A 6,214-nucleotide genomic window follows, 5' to 3' on the forward strand; every position below is an offset into this window, starting at 1 on the left:
AGGAATTTAAGTGATTGTAGAAGTACTGGCCCTTGGCAAAGGCATAAGAGAAATTTTACTGATGTACAATCACTCTGGCAGGGATGATGGGACTGAAAATAGTTAAGAATCCCCTCTCAACTCAAAAGCATTTTATGATCTAAAAAACAAACAACAAAGAAAAACTAAATCTGGGGAGATTTTGCCTCCATATGCATAAGTGACTTCTTTCTCTTATCTTATTACTTAGATATATTCTATTGTTTTCATAAAAATGAGGAAAATATGCATTATTTCTCACATTTATCAAATACTTGGCTTATAAGCCAAATTCTAGAAAAAAATATATGTGTATATATAATTAAATATGTATTTGAGGGATTTAATGAATTGGCTTGAGCAATATGGCAGAAATAGGTCAACAATAGCTGTCTCAAACACAAAAAGCAGAGAGGCCAGTAGTAGTTAGGTCCAGAGACTGTGCCTCAGCAGTCCCAGTCTGGTACTGGAGACCAGGAGGGCCATCAGGCTTGGCAGCAGGCATCTTTACCTACTCAGCCATCTTTCTGGACCAACTTTAAAACATGTGCCTAACTTTTTATGTACCCATCATTTACTAACAGGGATATCTTCTGAATAAACACATCTTCAACTGCTTTTTATTTATTTATTTATTTTTTACTTTTATGGGCGTTTATTTTATGCAGAATTTATTCCCGTGCCATAAGTTTTTGTTTCTTCAGTTTCTTCTGGGATATCCTCTTCTTCTGCACAACCTCCTCTTCTGGCTTTGGAACAATTTGTTCCTTTTCAGTGAGGATCATCTCGATGTGGCAGGGGGAGCTCATGTATGGGTTAATCTGGCCATGAGCTCTGTAAGTCCATCGGCGCATCTTAGGTGCTTTGTTCACCTGGATGTGTTCAATGACTAGAGAATCCACATCTAAACCCTTAAGTTGAGCATTGCTCTCTGCATTCTTAAGCATGTGCAGCAAAAATTCAGCACTCTTTTTAGGCCACCGGCCCTGTGTCCAGCCCCACTGTTTGGCCTGGGCGCACCTACGGACTCCACCATTACACCGCCGGAAAGGCACACATTGCTTCTTTAAAGTGACATCTTTCAGATATTTGGTGGCTTTTCAGATATGCATACCCTTGATGGCCTGAGCAGTTTCACGGGTGTTCTTAAAGTGAACCCAAAGATTTGAACCTCTTGATTTGCATGATTTTGTAGGGTTTTCTGGGTCAAGCAAGTAGCGAACCATCTTCACAGGTTACCTTAGGCCCCTTACAGGAAGAGCTGCTTTTTATTTTTCAGGAGTGTACCTACATTAAGATGTCTGCACTGTGATTACCCACAAGGTCTTATAGCTCCCTGTGTGTGAAATCCTTCCGTGGCCAAGTGTTATTATCAAGCAATACCTTCTGGTAATTTCGGCTAAATCATTTCTGTAACTTCTCTAAGCTGAGACCCAAATGCAGAAACTCTTCCAAATGTTCACTCAACGACGAAGTAGTTCCAATGACTTTCTTCTAGATGATCTTCTGCATTCCTTAGCCTTCTTGATGCAAATTAACTGATGTCTCTCTGTGTTGAAGACACACTTATAACCCTAGGACTCTATTCTGCATTCTTGTAGCACAAATCTTAAAAGTTCTTATTAATAAAAATCAAACCTGAGGCCAGTTATTGGGGCGAATGCTGGAAGATCAGAGAAGCAGAAGAAGCCACAGCTTGCTCACCTCGCCAGTTCCTCAGCTGATCCTGTTTCCTCAGACTGGAAGCTTCTGAGTCTTCATATCCGAATGGCTCTCAGCTGAACTGCTGCTAAAAAGCCTAAAAGCTTAACCAGGCTCTAGTTCCTGGTCCTCATTCCTTAAATACCTTTCTGCTTTCTGCCATCACTTTCTGGGATTAAAGGCATGTGTCACCATGCCTGGCTGTTTCCAGTGTGGCCTTGAACTCACAGAGATCCAGGTGGATCTCTGCCTCTGGAATGCTAGGATTAAAGGTGTGAGTGCCACCATCTTTTAGCCTCTATATCTAGTGGCTGTTCTGTCTCTGACCCCAGATAAGTTTATTAGGGTGCACAATATTTTGGGGAACATAATACCACCACACATTCTCTTGAGACATAAACTCTGTCTTCCTTTGTTATGGTTTAATCTTTTATTTTGCTACATTTTCAGTAGCATCTAGAAAAAAATATTCTGGGAGAATTATTTTTAAGACATTGCATTTCTGAAACGTGTTCATTTGCCCCCTTGGATGAGTCATAGTTTCGGGGGGAGATGGTGTTGTAAGTGCCAAGCCATTTTCTCTAATCAGTGTTGCTATTGTTAAGGTCAATGACATTTAATTGTATTTTCCCTGCGTGAGTGGTGTTTTCCCACTGCTGGAGACTCTTAAGGACTCTTCTTCATATTCTGTTTTCTGAACTTTGGGAAGGACACGAGTTTTTTTTTTTTTTTCACCCGGTGCTGATCATTCCATACACTCCTTGGTGCTAGGCTGCCATTATTTCCAGGTCCTCCCCTCCTTTGCTCTGTTGTCTCCAACCTGAATATGTCACACTTGCTGGGCCAGGACAGACATCATTAATTTTCTGGTCTTCTCTTTCACATTTCATAACGTGGTCATTTTGTGTTTGCCTGGATGGTATTCTTTGAATAATAATTCTAAAGAATGACAGATTTTAATGAGTGCATTTATCTAAAATATCTGAGAGATCTTTATTCTTTCCATGGTGCTATATTTCTTTAAAAAAAATTTAAGTATGTATATAAGTGTAGTGCATATGTGTCTTTGTGTGTGTATGCATGTGTGCATGAAAGCCAGAGGTCAAGCAAGTCAGGTGTGTTCTCTATTTCTTCTACCTAGTTTCTTAAGAAATACCTTCATGGAACCCAGAGATCACAAATTAGCTAGGCTGCATGGGCAATGAGCTTTGAAATTTGTCTCTGCCTACCCCCAGCACTAGAGCTAGGTGCCACAACATCCTGCATTTACATAGATGCTAGGGATTTTAACTCAGGTCCTTATAAGTGCACAGCAAAGACATTCCCTATATTTCCTGTGGTAGGCTTTCTATCTTCCTTTACTCAATAATGCTACCACAATTTTATTTGTGCCTTTACACTGGTACTTTTCCTTCACTGTCTTTGTCCTTTTTCTTTTATTTTTAGCAATCCTTTGTGTTGATTCACTGTATTCACCCTGTCCACTGTTTCTTTCAGAATAAAGCTTTCATTGAGCAACGCATAGCCCTGGCTATACACTCATGTTTGAAACTGAGGAACAATAGAACCTACCCGGAAATGTTTTCTGGGTGTAAGAGTTGAGTTGGAGGTAGGGTTTTTTTGGACCAGTAGAGAAACATCACTTAAGCATCCACTTGCAAAAGGTGTTGAGAGCTGAAAAAGGGATGAAGGTCTAATGTGGCCTTTTGAGGTGCTGGCAAGAAGCTCCACAGGTTCATTCTATAGCTTATAACTCGCCTTCACAATGTGAGACCTGAAACCACAACAGTCTCCATTTCACCCAGAAATACTCCAAGATCAGAGTTTGAGGAGAGCCTGGGGAAGCATGTTTTCTAGATGCATAGAATGGGGTGGAGATACAAAGTTCCAAACCTGGGGTTCCCCTCCTTTGCCATAACTTTCAATCAACCCTCCATTCTCCCCAGTTTTTTCACAGCTAGTTTCCAAATTGCTAGTTCCTACTTTTCTTAAGTCCATTCACTTCTTGTATTAGTGCTGAGCTTCAAAATTTAGCTTTCTTTTTCTGTTAAGGCAGCTAACTCCTCTCCCCCAAATTTAATTCCCTCACCTGTTAATGTTCCATCCCTCATTCTTTTTATCCCTCGTGAGTTTTATCACTTTACAGCTTTATCCCTTGGAAACACGTTGGAAACAAAAGGAAGTGGTGTGGTTTGAATATGAAATTTCTCTGGCAGGCCTGTATTTGAACACTTAGTTCGCAGTTGGCAGCACTCTTTGGGTGAGTTAAGAGGTGCCACACTTGATAAAAGTGTGTCACCAGGAGAGGGCTTTGAGATATCAGGGCCTTGCCCCACTTCCTGTTCTCTCTCTCTTCTTCCTGCTTGTGACTGAAGATATGATTGATCTCTCTGCCACCTGTTCCTGTCCCACAGCGGCCTCGTGCTGCCCTGCTTCCCTGTCACAATGGATTCTTATCTCCCTGGAATAATAAGCCAAAAAAAAAAGTAAGTGTTTCTTCTGTAAATTGCCTTGGCTATCATGTTTTATCACAGCAACACAAAGTAACTAATATGAGAGATATTCATAACACTGAAAGAGAATCCACAGGAATAATGCTAAGGTTAACTACTGTTGAATTTTTAAAGCGTGTTTCAGGGTGATTTGATGTTCACAACCACACTGAGCCTGAAGCAGTGAGTTTCCATATGTCTTTTCAGCCCACATACAATGTCATCCACAATCAACATCGTGCTCCAAAATAGGATGCTTGTTATATTTGATGAGCCCGCAATGGTTGAAGCATCATTATCACTCCAAGTCTCTAGCGTACATTAGAGTTCGCTCTCTGTTAGTGTAGTGCATCGGAAAATATCTGCAATGACATATATCTTACCAGCACAGCATTGTATGAAATAGATTTACTGCGATAAAAATCCTCTGTGCTTTGAGTTTTCATCTCAAAACACTGATAAGCACTGATGTTTTCTGGCTTTGGAATGTTACACAAAGGGGTCCCATACTACGTAGTATTTTTGATTGGTGTGTTTCACTTATTAATTTCATCTGAGGATCTTCTATATCTTTCCATCACTCAGCATCTGATCTTTTTAAATTATGAAACAGTATTAATTTGTGTGTGTGTGTGTGTGTGTGTGTGTGTGTGTGTGTGTGTGTGTGTGTGTGTGTGTGATTCATGTTCTATCCATACTGGCAGGGATGAAGTGATGCTTGGACTCAAAGTTCTGAACATGTTTTCATGTGCTTATTTGGCAACCACCCATCTATTTTGGTGAGCTATCTACTCGCATATTTTAAACATTTTAATTGGCTTGTTGGCTTTCTTATTGTTGAGGGTTAGTTCTTTGCATGTTACATAGAACCATCTCATTAGATGTCTCTTTGCAAGTATTTTCTCACATGCTTGTCTTGGTTTGACTTACTCTCTTGGCAGTATCTTTCACAGAGCTGAAACGGAAGTGACAAGGCCTCATTATGTTGGCCAGGATAGGCTGTAATGGGTATTTACAGGTTCCATCCACCAATGATGCTTCGGTGCAGGAACCCTTGAAGCATAGTCATTACAGCTCAAAACTCCTGGGCTCAAGTCATGGGATCTGCCCACTTCACTCTCCCCGAGACCACAATGTGCACCACTCCTTCTGAACTTAATTTTAATGATATTTGTAATATCAACTATTTCTTTCATGGCTTGTGTTTCCAATGTTGAGCCTAAACAGAGCTTACTAAACCCAAATAGATTTTCTTCTGCATTGACTCTAAAAACACTTTGAGTTTTACATTCTGGAATTACATTAAGTTCATGACCTCTAGGATCAAAAAGGTAGGATCTATGTCTAGGTACATTTTTTTTTTCTCATGTGTATGTGTAAGTCAGTACAGCAGTATTATTTGAGTATTTGTTAAGAAACGATATTTTGTAGAGAAAAACAGAAATATCTTAAAACCTAACTGAGGAATATACAAAGAATAGCAAAATATAGATAGATAGATGAGAGATAGATGAGAGAGAGAGGACATTAAAATAGAAAATATAAAATAAACATAATACTTTTGTAGCAAATATCTGGTACAGCTACACTAGTTTAAAAGAGATGCCCTGGCTCTATCAGCTTCTGTCTGGTGCTGTGTGGAGGAAGGGCAAGTAGCAGCTGTAGTTCTCTGCAGCCTTATGATTCCTCAGGCTTCTGTTGAGGAGGGATGTTGTTACCACTTTCCGGGGCGTCCTGCAGACCCCTATTCTCCCTTGCCCTCTCCTGGCCTTCAGGTCTGGTGTTCGTAACAGCATGTTGCTCTGCCCTATGCAGCTAGATATGGCGCACACTGTACCTGCTTTAGAAGATTTTAAGTCAGCACTCCCTCCTGCTTCCCTGTGGAGACCTCCCACTGCTTAATAAGGTCATTTATAGAGCTTGTCTCTGGTAAAGAAAGAGCTCATTACATATTACTTTGACTGTTTTCCTCCACCAAGCTCTAATGGTATGACTTCTAATAT

The 6,214-nt window shown here is 40.3% G+C and overlaps 1 pseudogene; it reads right to left on the reverse strand.

Moving 5' to 3' along the window:
- Positions 1–681: 681 nt before the first annotated feature.
- On the reverse strand, positions 682–1,261 carry LOC128105948 (60S ribosomal protein L17-like; annotated as a pseudogene).
- Between the last annotated feature and the right edge of the window lie 4,953 nt (positions 1,262–6,214).

This window comes from Peromyscus californicus, unplaced genomic scaffold, assembly GCF_007827085.1.
Source record: "Peromyscus californicus insignis strain IS unplaced genomic scaffold, ASM782708v3 Scaffold_9__1_contigs__length_137607984, whole genome shotgun sequence".
NCBI lineage: Eukaryota > Metazoa > Chordata > Mammalia > Rodentia > Cricetidae > Peromyscus > Peromyscus californicus.